We start from the raw sequence: 14,822 nt of genomic DNA on the forward strand, positions 1-14,822 counted from the left end.
CCAGGCCCTCCGCTGGCGGGTGGCGTGGAGCAAAGCCCCGGGGTCTTCAGCGGCCCGGAGCGGGGCCTAGGGCTGTGGCGGGTGCAGCTGGCCCGGGCGCGCGGGCCAGCCCTCCGCCAGCGGGTGCCGCGGAGCTAAGCCCCGGGGTCGGCAGTGGCCCAGAGCAGGGCAAGGGCCGGGCCGGGCGCGGGGTGGCTCGGGCGTGTGGCCCAGCCCTCAGCCCGCGTGTGCCGCGGAGCTAAGCACTGGGGTCGGTAGTGGCCCGAAGCAGAGCCGAGTGCCGTGCCGGGCGCGGTGCGGCCCGGGCGCGCAGCCCGGTCCTCTGCCGGGGGGTGCCGCAGAGCTAAGCCCCGGGGTCAGCTGTGGCCCGATCCGGGCTGAGAGCTCTGACGGGCGAGGCCGGCCCGGGCGCGAGGACCGGGCTTCCGCATGTGGGTGCCACGAAGCTAATCCCTGGGGTCGGCAGCGGCCCGAGCGAGAACGAGGGCCGGGCCGGCCGCTGGGCGGCCCGGGCGCGTGGACAGGCCCTCCGCCGGGGGTTGCCGCGGAGCTAAGCCCCGGGGACAGCAGCGGCCCGGAGCGGGGCCGAGGGATGTGCCGGTCGCGGGACGGCCCGGGGGCGTGTTGCCTAGTGTCAGGACGGGAGCGGGGCTGCCCATGCATGCGGACGGGCCCTTGTCCCGCGGGTGCCACGGAGCTAGGCCTCGGGGTCAGCAGCGGCCCGGAGCGGGGCCGAGGGCCGGGCCGGGCGCTGGAAGGCCCGGGCGCGTGTCCAGGCCCTCCGCTGGTGGGTGGTGCGGAGCTAAGCCCCGGAGTCGGCAGTGGCCCGGAGCGGGGCCAGAGCCGGGCCGAGCGGGGGCAGCCCGGGCGCGCTGCCCGCCCCTCCGCCGGCGGGTGGCCGCAGAGCTAAGTCCTGGGGTCGGCAGTGGCCCACAACGCGGCCTATGGTCAGGACGGGAGCGGGGCGGCTCGGGTGCGCGTACCGGTCCTCTTCCAACGGGTTCCGTGGAGCTAAGCCCCGGGGTCGGCAGCGGCCCAGGGTGGGGCCAAGGGCCGGGCTGGGCATGGGGCGTCCCGGGCGTGCGGCCAGGCCATCCACGGGCGGGTGCCGCCAAGCTAAGCCCCGGGGTCGGGAGCGGCCCGCGGCAGGGCCAAGGGCCCGGCCGCGAGCTGTGGGGCCCGGGCAAGCGACCCTGCCCTGAGCCCGTGGGTGCCGCGGAGCTAAGCCCCGGGGTCAGCAGTGGCCCGGGGCAGGGCCGAGGGTTGGCGGGGTCCGGGGCGGCCTGGATGCGCGGCTCGGCCCTCGCCCCGCAGGTGCCGCAGAGCTAAGCCCGGGGTCAGCAGCGGCCCGGAGCGTGGCCGAGGACCAGGCTGGGCACGGGGAGGCCCAAGCGCACGGACCCAACCTTGGCCCGCTGGTGTCGCTTAGCTAAGACCCGGGTTCGCCAGCGGCCCGGAGCGGGGCCGAGGGCCAGGCCGGGCGCGGGGCAGACCGGGCGCGCGGCCTCGGCCTCCACCGGCGGGTGCCGCACAGCTAAGCCCCGGGGTTGGCAGTGGCCCGGAACGTGGCGAAGCGTCGGTACGGGTGCGAGGCGGCCCGGGCGCGCGGCCCGGTCCTCGGCCTTTTGGTGCCGTGAAGCTATGCCCCGGCTTCGGCAACGGCCCGGAGAGGGGCCCAGGGCAGGGCCGGGCGCGGTGTGACCCGGGCAGTGGACTGTCCCTCCGCCGGGGGTTGCCGCGGAGCTAAGCCCCGGGGTCGGCAGCGGGCCAGAGCGGGGCCAAGGGACATGAAGGGCGCTGGGCGGCCCGGGCGTACGGCCTGGCCAGTGGCCCGCTGGTGCCACGGAGCTAAGCCCCGGGGTTGGCAGTGGCCCGGAGCGGAGCCGAGGACCATGTTGGGCACTGGGCAGCCTGGGCGTGTGGACAGGCCCTCCCCCGGCGGGTTTCGTGGAGATAAGCCCCGGGGTACGCAGCGGCCCGAAGCAGGGCCGAGAGCTGGGCAGGTCGCGGTGCAGCCCCGGCGCGCCGCCCGGCACTCCGCCGGGGGGTGCCGTAGAGCTAAGCCCTGGCATCGGCAGCGGCCCGGAGCGGGGCCGAGGGACGTGCCGGGCACGGGTCGGGCTGGGCGTGCGGCCCGGCCCTCGGCCCGCGGGTGCCGCGGAGCTAAGCCCCGGGGTCAGCAGAGGCCCGGAACGTGGCCGAGCGCCGGGCTGTGAGCGGGGAGGCCCAGGCGCGCGGCCCGGCCCTCGGCTTGTTGGTGCCGTGGAGCTAAACCCCGGGGTCGGCAGCATACCGGAGCGGGTCCGAGGGCCGGGCTGGGCGCACGGTGGCCTGGGCTGGCGGCCCGTCCCTCTGCCAGCGAGTGCCGCAGAGCTAAGCCCCGGGGTCTGCAATGGCCCAGAACGCGGCCGAGGGTCGGGACAGGAGCGGGGCTGCTTGGGTGCGTGGCCCGGTCCTCCGCCGGGGGGTGCCGCGGAGCTAAGCCCCAGGGTCAGCAGCAGCCGGGAGCGGGGCCGAGGGCCGGGCAAGGCGCGGGACGGCCGGGGCGCACGGCCCCATCTCTTGGCCCGCAGGTGCCGTGGAGCTAAGCCCCGGGTTTATTCAGCGGTCTGGAGCGGAGCCATGGCCGGGACGGGAGTGGGGCCCCCCAGGCTCGCAGCCCGACCCTCGGCCCGCGGGTGCCGCGGAGCTAAGCCCCGGGGTCTGCAGGGGCCCAGAGCGGGACCGAGGGCCGGTCCGCGCGCTGAGCAGCCCAGGCACGTGGAAAGGCCCTCCGCCGGCGGCTGCCGCGGAGCTAAGCCCCAGGATCGGCAGCGGCCAGAAAGGGGGCCGAAGGCAGTGACGGGTGCAGTGCGGAATGGGCTCACGGCCCGGCCCTCCGCCGGGGGGTGCCGCGGAGCTAAGCCCCGGGGTCGGCAGTGGCCCGGAGCGGGGCCGAGGGATGTGACGGGCGTGGGACGGCCCTGGCGCGCGGCCCGGCCCTCAGCCCACGGGTGCTGCGGAGCTAATCCCTGGGGTAGGAAGCTGCCAGGAGCGGGACTGAAGGCCGTGAAGGGCGCGGTCGGTCCGGGCTCGCAGACCGGGCCTTCGCCAGCGGATGCCACGGAGCTAAGCCCCAGGGTCGGCAGTGGCCCGGAGCGGGACCAGGGCCGGGCCGGGCGCGGGGCGGCCCCGGCGCGGCACGGCCCTCGACCCGCGTGTGCCGCAGAGCTATGCCCCGGCGTCGGCAGCGGCCCATAGCGGGGCCGGGGGCTGGCCGGGCGCGGGGCAGCCTGGACGCGCGGCCTGGCCATCCGCCAGCGGGTGCCGCAGAGCTAAGCCCTGGGGTCGGCAGCAGCCAAGATTGCGTCCGAGGGTCGGGACGGGAGCGGGGCTGCTAGGACGCGCGGCCCGGTCCTCCGCCGGCGGGTGCCGCGGCGCTAAGCCCCGGGGTAGGCAGCGGCCGGGAGCGGGGCCAAGGGCCGGGCAAGGCGCGGGGTGGCCCGGGTGCGCGGTCCCGTCTCTCGGCCCACTGGTGCCGTGGAGCTAAGCCGCGGAGTCGGCAGCGCCCCGGAGCAGGGCCGAAGGCCGGGCCGGTCGCGGACTGCCCTGGCACGCAGACTGACACTCCTTCAGCGGGTACTGCTGAGCTAAGCCCCGGGTTGTGCAGCGGCCTGGAACTGGGCCGTGGCCAGAAGAGGAGCAGGCCCCCCCGGCTCGCCGCCCGGCCCTCGGCCCATGGGTGCCGCGGAGCTAAGTCCCGGGTTCGGCAATGGCCTGGAGCGGTGCCGCGGGCCCGGGCGGGTGCAGGGCGGCACAGGCGCGCAGCCCGGCCCTCGGCCGGCGTATGCTGCGGATCTAAGCCCCGGGGTCGGCAGCGGCCCGGAGCGGGGCCGAGGGCTGGGCCGGGCGCGTGTCTGCCCGGGCGCGCGGCCCGGCCCTCCACCGTTGTGTGCAGTGGAGCTAATCCCCGGGGTCGGCAGTGGCCAGGAGCGTGGCCGAGGGCTAGGCAGGGTGCAGGGCGGCCCAGGCATGCGTCCCGGCCATCGCTCCGCTGGTGCCGTGGAGCTAAGTCCCGCGTTCGGCAGCGGCCCAGAGCTGGGCCATGGCCGGAACGGGAGTGGGGCCCACCAGGCTCGCCACCCGGCAATCGGCCCGCGGGTGCCGCGGAGCTAAGCCCCGGGGTCGGCAGCGGCCCGGACCGGGGCCGAGTGCCGGGCGGGCGCAGGGCGGCCCAGGCGCGTGGCCCAACCCTCGGCCCGCAGGTGCCGCAGGGCTAAGCCCTAGGGATCGCAGAGGCCCAGAACGTGGCCGAGCGTCCTGACGGGATCGTGGTAGCCCAGGCACGTGGCCCGGTCCTCCGCCGGCGGGTGCCGCGGAGCTAAGCCCCAGGGTCAGCAGCAGCCGGGAGCGGGGCCGAGGGCCGGGCAAGGCGCGGGATGGCCGGGGCGCACGGCACCATCTCTCGGCCCGCGGGTGCCGTGGAGCTAAGCCCCGGGCTTATTCAGCAGTCTGGAGCGGAGCCATGGCCGGGAAGGGAGTGGGGCCCCCCCGGCTCGCAGCCCGACCCTCGGCCCGCGTGTGCCGCGAGCTAAGCCCCGGGGTCGGCAGCGGCCTGGAGCAGGGCCGAGGGACGGGCTGGCGTGGAGCGGCCCGGGCGTGCGGCCCGACCCTCGGCCCGCGGGTACTGCGGGGCTAAGCCCTGGGGTCGGCAGCGGCCCGAGCAGGGCCGATGGCCGGGCAGGGCGCGGGACAGCCCTGGTGCGCCACCCGGTCCTCCGCCGACAGGTGCCGTGGAGCTAAGTCCTGGGGTCGGCAGCGGCCCGGAGCGGGGCCGAGGGCCGGTCCGGGCGCGGGGCGGCCCGAGCGCGCGGCTCTGCCCTTGGCCTGCTGGTGCCACGGAGCTTAGCCCTGGGGTCGGTAGCGGCCCGGAGCACGGCCGAATTTCGGGACGGGAGCAGGGCGGCCCGTGCGCGCGGCCGGGCCCTTGTCCCGTGTGTGCTACAGAGCTATGCCCCGGGTTTGGCAGCGGCCCGGAGCGGGGCCGAGGGCCGGACCGGGAGCTGGGAGGCCCGGGCGCGTGGCCAGGCCCTCCGCTGGAGAGTGATGCGGAGCTAAGCCCCAGTGTCGGCAGTGGCCCGGAGCAGGTCCGATGGCCGGGCCGGGTGCGGGGCAGCTCGGGCGCACGGCCCGGCCCTACGCCGGCGAGTGCCACGGAGCTAAGCCCCGTGGTCGGAAGCGGCCCGAATCGGGGCCGAGGGTCAGGACTGGAGCAGGGCGGCTCGGGTGCGCGGCCCAACCCTCGGACCGCGGGTGCCGTGGGGCTAAGCCCTGGGAATCGCAGAGGCCCAGAACATGGCCGAGCGTCCCGACGGGATCGTGGTAGCCCGGGCACGTGGCCCGGTCCTCCACCGGCGGGTGCCGCAGAGCTAAGCCCCAGGGTCAGCAGCAGCCGGGAGCGGGGCCGAGGGCCGGGCAAGGCGCGGGACGGCCGGGGCGCACGGTCCCATCTCTCGGCCCGTGGGTGCCGTGGAGCTAAGCCCCGGGTTTATTCAGCGGTCTGGAGCGGAGCCATGGCCGGGACGGGAGTGGGCCCCCCCCCCCGGCTCGCAGCCCGACCCTCGGCCTGCGTGTGCCGCGGAGCTAAGCCCCGGGGTCGGCAGCGGCCTGGAGCGGGGCCGAGGGCCGGGCTGGCGCCGGGCGGCCCGGGCGCGCGGCCCGACCCTCGGGCCGCGGGTGCCGCGGGGCTAAGCCCTGGGGTCGGCAGCGGCCCGAGCGGGGCCGATGGCCGGGCTGGGCGCGGGACAGCCCTGGTGCGCCGCCCGGTCCTCCACCGGCAGGTGCCGTGGAGCTAAGTCCTGGGGTTGGCAGCGGCCCGGAGCGGGGCCGAGGGCCGGTCCGGGCGCGGGGCGGCCCGAGCGCGCGGCTCTGCCCTCAGCCCGCTGGTGCCGCGGAGCTTAGCCCTGGGGTCGGTAGTGGCCCGGAGCACGGCCGAATTTCGGGACGGGAGCAGGGCGGCCCGTTCACGCGGCCGGGCCCTTGTCCCGCGTGTGCTACAGAGCTATGCCCCGGGGTTGGCAGCGGCCCGGAGCGGGGCCGAGGGCCGGGCCGGGAGCTTTGAGGCCTGGGCGCATGGCCAGGCCCTCCGCTGGCGGTTTCCGCGGAGCTAAGCCCCAGTGTCGGCAGCGGCCCGAAGCGGGGCCGAGGGTCGGGACTGGAGCGGGGCGACTTGGGTGCGCGGCCCAACCCTCGGACCGCGGGTGCCGCGGGGCTAAGCCTTGGGGATCGCAGAGGCCCAGAACGTGGCCGAGGGTCCCGACGGGATCGTGGTAGCCCGGGCACGTGGCTCGGTCCTCCGCCGGCGGGTGCCCCGGAGCTAAGCCCCAGGGTCGGCAGCAGCCGGGAGCGGGGCCGAGGGCCGGGCAAGGCGCGGGACGGCCGGGGCGCACGGCCCCATCTCTCGGCCCGCGGGTGCCGTGGAGCTAAGCCCCGGGTTTATTCAGCGGTCTGGAGTGGAGCCATGGCCGGGACGGGAGTGGGGCCCCCCCGGCTCGCAGCCTGACCCTCGGCCCGCGTGTGCCGCGGAGCTAAGCCCCGGTTTAGGCAGTGGTTTGGAGCGGGGCAAGGGCCGGGCCGGGCGCGGAGTGGCCCAGGCGCGCGGCCCGGCCCTCGGCCCGCATGTGCCGCGGAGCTAAGCCCCGTGGTCGGCAGCGGTCCGAAGCGGGTCCGAGGGTCGGGACTGGAGCGGGGCGGCTCCGGTGCGCGGCCCAACCCTCGGACCGCGTGCGCCGTGTGGCTAAGCCCTGGGGATCGAAGAGGCCCAGAACGTGGCCGAGCGTCCCGACGGGATTGTGGTAGCCCAGGCACGTGGCCCGGTCCTCCGCCGGCAGGTGCCGCGGAGCTAAGCCCCGGGTTTATTCAGCGGTCTGGAGCGGAGCCATGGCCGGGACGGGAGTGGGGCCCTCCCGGCTCGCATCCCGACCCTCGGCCCGCGTGTGCCGCAGAGCTAAGCCCCGGGGTCGGCAGCGGCCCGAGCGGGGCCGATGGCCGGGCCCGGCTCGGGACAGCCCTGGTGCGCCTCGGAGCTTAGCCCTGGGGTCGGTAGCGGCCCGGAGCGCAGCTGAATTTCGGGACGGGAGCAGGGCGGCCCGTGCGCGCGGCCAGGCCCTTGTCCTGCGTGTGCTACAGAGCTATGCCCTCCGTCGGGGGGTACAGCTGAGCTAATCCCCGGGTTCGTCAGCGGCCTGGAACTGGGCCATGGCCGGAACGGGAGCGGGTCACCCCCGGCTCGCCGCCCGGCCCTCAGCCTGCGTGTGTGGCGGAGCTAAGCCCCAGGAGCAGCAGCGGCCCGGGGCGGGGCCGAGGGCCGGGCCGGGTGCGGGACGGCCCGGGCGCACGGCCAGGACATCCGCCGGCAGGTGAAGCGGACAAAAACCCCTGGGTCGGCAGCGGCCCGGAGCGTGACCGAGGGCCGGGCCGGGCACGGGGAGGCCCAGGCGCGCGGCCCAATCCTCGGCCCGCTGGTGTCACGGAGCTAAGCACCAGGGTCAGCAGCGGCCGGGATCGGGGCCGAGGGCCGGGCAAGGCGCGGGGCGGCCCGGGCGCGCGGTCCTGTCTCTCGGCCCGCGGGTGCCGTGGAGCTAAGCCGCGGGGTCGGCAGTGGCCCGGATCGGGGCTGAGGGCTGTGACGGGCTAGGCTGGCCCGGGCGCGAGGACCGGGCTTCCACATGTGGTTAACGCGAAGCTAAGCCCCGGGATCGGCAGCGGCCCGGAGCGGGACCGAGGGCCGGGCCGGGCGCTGGGCGACCCGGGCGCGTGGAACGGCCCTCCGCCGCGGTTGCCGCGGAGCTAAGCCGCGGGTTCGGCAGCGGCCCGGAGCGGGGCCGAGGGATGTGCTGGTCGCGGGACGGCCTGTGTGCGCGGCCCAGCCCTCGGCCCGCGGGTGCCGCGGAGCTAAGCCCCGGGATCGGCAGCTGCCCGGAGCGGGACTGAGGGCTAAGCAGGGCGCGGTCGGTCTGTGCGCATGGCCCGGTCCTCCGCCTGCGGGTGCCGAGGACCTAAGCCCCGGGGTCGGCAGAGGCACGGAGCGTGGTCGAGCACCGGGCTGGGAGCCGGGAGGCCCAGGAGTACGGCCCGGCCCTCGGCCTGTTGGTGCCGCGGAGCTAAGCCTCGGCGTCGGCAGCGCCCCGGAGCAGGGCCTAGGGACGTGCCGGGCGCGGGGCGGCCCGGGCCCGCGGCCCAGCCCTCGTCCCGCGGGTTCCGCGGAGCTAAGCCCCGGGGTCGGCAGTGACCCGGAGCTTGGCCGAGGGCCGGGCCGGGCGCGGGGTGGCCCGGGTGCGCGACCCGGCCCTCCACCCGCGGGTGCCGAAGAGCTAAGCCCCGGGGTCTGCAGCGGTCCAGAAGGTGACCGAGGGTCAGGACTGGAGCGGGGCTGCTCCTGTGCGCGGCCCGGTCCTCCGCCGGTGGGTGCCCCGGAGCTTAGCCCCAGGGTCGGCAGCAGCCAGGAGCGGATCCGAGGGCCAAGTAAGGCACGGGACGGTGCGGGCGTGCGGCCCATCTCTCAGCCCGCTGGTGCCGTGGAGCTAAGCCCCGGGTTCGGCAGCCGTCTGGAGCGGGTCCATGGCCGGGACGTGAGCGGGGTCCCCCCGGCTCGCGGCCCGACCCTCGGCACGTGGTGCCGCGGAGCTAAGCCCCGGGATCGGCAGCGGCCCGGATCGGGGCTGAGGGCTGTGACGGGCGAGGCTGGCCCGGGCACAAGGACCGGGCTTCCGCAGATGGGTGCCGCGAAGCTAAGCCCCGGGGTCAGCAGTGGCCCGCAGCGGGGCCAGGGCCGGGCCGGGCACGGGGCGGCCCCGGTGCGGCCTGGCCCTCAGCCCGCGTGTGCAGCGGAGCTAAACCCCGGCATCGGCAGCGGCCCGGAGCGGGGCCGAGGGCCGGGCCAGGCGCGGGTCAGCCCGGGTGCATGGCCCGGCCCTCCGCCGGCGTGTGCCGCAGAGCTAAGTCCCGGGGTCGGCAGCGGACCGGAGCGTGACCAAGGGCCGGACCAGGCGCGGGGAGTCCCAGGCGCGCGGCCTGGCCCTACGCCCGCGGGTTCGGCGGAGCTAAGCCCCAGGGTCAGCAGCGGCCCATGGCGGGGCCGAGGGCTGGGCCGGGCGCGGGGCGGCACGGGCGCGCGGCCAGGACATCTGACGGCGTGTGCCGCGGGCAAAAACCCCTGAGTTGGCAGCGGCCCGGAGCGTGACCGAGGGCCGGGCCAGGCGCGGGGAGGCCCAGGTGTGCGGCCCGGCCCTCGGCCCGCTGGTGTCGCGGAGTTAAGCACCGCTGTCGGCAGCGGCCCGGAGCGGGTCCGAGGGCTGGGCCGGGCGTGTGGTGGCCCGGCCGAGCGGCCGGGCCCTCTGCCGGTGGGTGCCGCGGAGCTAAGCCCCGGGGTCGGTAGCGGTCCTGGAGCGCAGCCGAGTGTACGTATCAGCGCGGGGCGGCCTGGGCCATCGCCCCGGCCCTCGGCCCGCGGGTGCCACGGAGCTAAACCCCAGGGTCGTCAGCGGCCCGGAACGCGGCCGACGGTCAGGAAGGGAGCAGGGCGGCTCGGGTGCACAGACCAGCCATCAGCCCGCGGATGCCTTAGAGCTAAGCCCCGGCATCGGCAGTGACCCGGAGCGGGGCCGAGGGCCGGGCCAGGAGCGAGGCAGCCCGGGCGCGCTTCCCCGCCCTCCGCCGGTGGGTGCCGCAAGCTAAGCCCCGGGGTCGACAGCAGCCCAGATTGCGGCTGAGGTTTGGGACGGGAGCGGGGCGGCTCGGGCGCGCGGCCCGGTCTTCCGCCGGCGGGTGCCGGGGACCTAAGCCCTGGGGTCGGAAGCGGCCGGGAGCATGGCCGAGGGCCGGGCAAGGTGCGGGGCGACCCAGACGCGTGGCGCTTCTCTCGGCCCGCTGGTGCCGTGGAGCAAAGCCGCGGGGTCAGCAGCGCCCCGGAACGGGGCCGACGGCCAGGCCGGTCGCAGCCGGCCCTGGCACGCGGACTGACCCTCCGTCGACGGGTACCGCACAGCTAAGCCACGGGTTCGGCAGCGGCCCGGAGCTGGGCCATGGCCGGAACGGGAGCGGGACCCCTCCGGCTCGCCACCCGGCCGTCAGCCCCCAGGTGCCGCGGAGCTAAGCCCCGGGGTCCGCAGCGGCCCGGAGCGGGGCCAAGGGGCGGGACAGGACCGGGGCGGCTCGGGCGCGCAGCCCAACCCTCGGACCGCGGGTGCCGTGGGGCTAAGCACTGGGGTATGCAGCGGCCCAGAACGAGGCCGAGGGTCCTGACGGGATTGGGGCAGCCCGGGCACGTGGACCGGTCCTCCGCTGGCGGGTGCCGCGGAGCTAATCGCTGGAGTCGACAGCGTCCCGGAGTGGGGCCGGAGGCCGGACCGGGCGCTGGACGGCCCGGGCACGTGGCCAGGCCCTCCGCAGGGGGGTGCCGCGGAGCTAAGCCCCGGGGGTCGGCAGCGGCCTGGAGCGGGGCCGAGGGATGTGCAGGTCGCGGGATGGCCCGGGCGCGCGGCCCAGCCCTCGGCCCATGGGTGCCGCGGAGCTAAGCCCCGGGGTCGGCAGCTGCCTGGAGCGGAACTGAGGGCCGTGCAGGGCGTGGTCGGCCCAGGTGCGCGGACCGGGCCTTCGCCGGCGGATGCTGCGGAGCTAAGCCCCAGGGTCAGCAGTGGCCCGGAGCGGGGCCAGGGACGGGCCGGGTGCGGGGTGGCCCCGGCGCGGCCCGGCCCTCGGCCCGCTGGTGCCGCGGAGTTTAACCCCGGGGTCGGCAGCGGCCCGGAGCGCGACCGAGTGTCGGGACGGGAGCAGGTGGACCATACGCGCGGCCGGGCCCTTCTCCCGCAGGTGCCACGGAACAAAGCCCCGGGGTTGGCAGCGGCCCAGAGCGGGGCCGAGGGCCGGGCCAGGCAGGGGGCAGCCCAGGCGCGCGGCACGGCCCTAGGCCGTCGGGTGCCACGGAACTAAGTTCCGGGGTCGGCAGCGACCCGGAGCGGGGCCGAGAGCCGGTCCAGGTGGGGCGCAGCCCGGGCGCGAGGCCCGGCCCTCAGCCCGCTGGTGCTGTGGAGCTTAGCCCCGGGGTCGGCAGCAGCCCGAAGCAGGGCTGAGGGCTGGGCTGGGCGTGGGGCGGCCCGGGCGCGCGGCCTTGACATACGACGGTGGGTGCCGCGGGCAAAAACCCCTGTGTCGGTAGAGGCCCGAAGCATGGCCGAGGGCCGGGCCGGGCACGGGGAGGCCCAGGCGCGCGGCCCGGTCCTCGCCTCGCTGGTGTCACGGACCTAAGCACCAGGGTCGGCAGCAGCCAGGATCGGGGCCGAGGGCCGGGCAAGGGGCGGGGCAGCCCGGGCGCGCGGTCCTGTCTCTCGGCCCACGGGTGCCGTGGAGCTAAGCCGCGGGGTCGGCAGGTCCCCAGAGCGGGGCTGACGGCTGGGCCGGTCACGGCTGGCCCTGACACGCGGAGTGACCCTCCTTTGGGGGTTACAGCTGAGCTAAGCCCCAGGTTCGGCAGCGGCCCGGAACTGGGCCATGGCCGGAACGGGAGCGGGGCACCCCCGGCTCGCCACCCGGCCCTCGGCCCGCGGGTGCGGCGGAGCTTAGCCCGGGGTCGGCAGCGGCCTGGAGCATGGCCGAGTGTCGGGACGGGAGCGGGGCAGCCCGTGTGCGCAGCCCGGCCCTCGATCCGCGGGTGCGGCGGAGCTAAGCCCCAGGATCAGCAGCGGCCCGGGGCGGGGCCGAGGGCCTGGCCGGGCGCGGGGCGGCCCGGGCGCATGGCCAGGACATCCGCCAGCGGGTGAAGCGGGCAAAAACCACTGGGTCGGCAGCGGCCCGGAGCGTGACCGAGGGCCGGGCCGGGCACGGGGAGGCCCAGGCGCGCGGCCCAGCCCTTGGCCCGCTGGTGTCGCGGAGTTAAGCACCGCGGTTGGCAGCGGCCCGGAGCGGGACCGAGGGCCAAGCCGGGTGCGAGACTGCACGGGCGCCTGGCCCAGCCCTCCGCCGGCAGGTGCCGCAGAGCTAAGCCCTGGGGTCGGCAGCGGCCCAGAATGCGGCCGAGGTTCGGGAGGGGAGCGGCGCGGCTCGGGCGCGCGGCCCGACCCTCGGACTGCGGGTGCTGCGGAGCTAATCCCCGGGGTCAGAAGCGGCCCGGGGCGGGGCCGAGGGACGAGGCGGCCCGGTCCTGCGCCAGCGGGTACCGTGGGGCTAAGCGCCGGGGTCACCAGCGGCGTGGAGCACGGCCTAGTGTCCCGACGGTATTGGGTCAGCCCAGGCACGTGGCCCGGTCCTCCGCCGGCGGGTGCCACGGAGGTAAGCCACAGCATTGGCATCGGCCCGCAGCGGGGCCGATGGCCGGGACGGTCGCGGGGCAGCCCGGGTGCACGGCCCGGTCCTCTGCCGGCGGGTGCCGCGGAGCTAAGTACTGGGGTCGGCAGCGCTCCGGAGTTGGGCCGAGGGCTGGTCCGGGTGCGGGGAGGACCAGGCGCGTGGCCCGACCCTTGGCCCGCGAGTGCCGCAGAGCTAAGCACCGGGGTCGGAAGCGGCCCGGAGCGGGGCTGAGGGCCGGGCCGGGAGCAGGACTGCCAGGGCGCGCGGCCCGGCCCTCGGCACTCGGGTGCGGCGGAGCTAAGCCCCAGGGTCAGCAGCAGCCCGGGGCGGGGCCGAGGGCCGGGATGGGTGCGGGGTGGCCCGGGCGCGCGGCCTGGACATCCGCCGGTGGGTGCCACGGGCTAAAACCCCTGGGTCGGTAGCGGCCCGGAGCGTGGCCGAGGGCCGGGCCGGGCACGGGGAGGACCAGGCGCGTGGCCCGACCCTTGGCCCGCGAGTGCCGCAGAGCTAAGCACCGGGGTCGGAAGCGGCCCGGAGCGGGGCTGAGGGCCGGGCCGGGAGCAGGACTGCCAGGGCGCGCGGCCTGTCCCTCCACTGTCAGGTGCCGCAGAGCTATGCCCCAGGGTCAGCAGCGGCCCGGAACGTGGCCGAGGGTCAGGAAGGGAGCAGGGCAGCTCGGGTGCGCTGTCTGGCCCTCCGCCGGCGGATGCCGCGCGGCTAAGGCCCAGGATCGGCAGCGGCCCGGATTGGAGCCGAGGGCTGGGCCGGGCGTAGGGTGGCCCCGGCGAGCGGCCCGGCCCTCGGCCAGCGGTTGCCGCAGAGCTAAGCGCCGGGGTCGGCAGTGGTCTAGAGTGCGGCCGAGTGTCCGTACCAGCGCGGGGCGGCCTGGACACGCGGCCAGGCCCTCGGCCTGCGGGTGCCGCGGAGCTAAGCCCCGGGGTCGACAGCAGCCCAGAACGCGGCCGAGGGTCAGGAAGGGAGCGGGGCTGCTCGGGCGCACGGCCTGGCCCTCCGCCGGCAGTTGCCGTGGAGCTAAGCCCCGCGGTCCGCAGCGGCCCGGAGCGGGACCGAAGGCTGAACCAGGTGCTGGACGGCCCAGGCGTGTGGCCAGGACCGCCGCTGGAGGGTGGCGTGGAGCTAAGCCCTGGGGTCGGCAGCGGCCCCCGGTAGGGCTGAGAGCTCGGCCGGGCGCTGTGGGACCCGGGCACGCGACCGGGCCCTCGGTCCTCAGGTGCCGCTGAGCTAAGCCCCGGGGTCAGCAGCGGCCCGGGGCGGGGCCGAGGGCTGGGCCGGGCGCGGGGCAGCCCGGGAGGGCGGCCAGGCCATCCGACAGCGGGTGCCGCGTGGCAAAGTCCCTGGGTCAGCAGCGGGCCAGACCGTGGCCGAGGGCCGGGCGGGGCGCGGGGAGGCCCTTGCACGTGGCCCCGCCCTCGGCCCGCTGGTGTCACGGAGCTAAGCCCAGGGGTCAGCAGCGGCCCGGAGCGGGGCCGAGGACCGAGCCGGGCACTGTGTGGCCCGGGCGGGCGGCCCGGCCCTCGGACCGTGGGTGCCGCGGAGCTAAGCCCTGGGGTCAGCAGCGGCCCGGGGCGGGGCCGAGGGCCAGGCTGGATGCGCGGCGGCCCAGGCGTGCGGCCAGGCCTTCCGCCGGCGGGTGCTGCAGAACTAATCCCAGGGGTCGGCAGCGGCCCGGGACGGGGCCGAGGGCTGGGTTGGGCGCGCTGCAGCCCGGGCACACGTCCCGGCCCTCGGCCCTCGGGTGCCGCAAAGCTAAGCCCAGGGGTCAGCAGTGGCCCGGAGCGTCACCGAGGGCCGGGCCGGGCGCGGGGAGTCCCAAGCGCGCGTCCCGCCCTCGGCCTGCTGGTGCCACGGAGCTAAGGCCCAGGGTTGACAGTGACCCGGAGTGGGGACAGGGCCGGGCCAGGCGCGGGGCGGCCCCGGCGCAGCCCGGCCCTCAGCCCGCCTGTGCCGCGGAGCTAAGCCCCGGTGTTGGCAGCAGCCCGGACTGGGGCCGAAGGCAAAACTGGGCGTTTGACGGCCCGGGCGCGTGGCCAGGCCCTCCGCTGGCGGGTGGCGTGAAGCTAAGCCCCAGTGTTGGCAGTGGCCCGGAGCTGGGCCGAGTGCCGGACCGGGCGCGGGGCAGCCCGGGCGCGCTGCCCACCCCTCCGACGGCGGGCGCCGCAGAGCTAAGTCCTGGGGTGGGCAGTGGCCCACAACGCGGCCGATGGTCGGGACGGGAGCGGGACTCGGGTGCGCGTACCGGTCCTCTTCCAGCGGGTGCCGTGGAGCTAAGCCCCAGGGTCGGCAGCGGCCCAGGGTGGGGCCAAGGGCCGCGCTGGGCGTGGGGCGTCCCGGGCGTGCGGCCAGGCCATCCACGGGCAGGTGCCGCCAAGCTAAGCCCCAGGGTCGGGAGCGGCCTGCGGCAGGGCCAAGGGCCCGGCCGCGCGCTGTGGGGCCCGGGAGCGCGACCCGGCCCTGAGCCTGTGGGTGCCGCGGAGCTAAGC

This window comes from Sorex fumeus, unplaced genomic scaffold, assembly GCF_029834395.1.
Source record: "Sorex fumeus unplaced genomic scaffold, SorFum_2.1 ptg000069l, whole genome shotgun sequence".
Taxonomy (NCBI): domain Eukaryota; kingdom Metazoa; phylum Chordata; class Mammalia; order Eulipotyphla; family Soricidae; genus Sorex; species Sorex fumeus.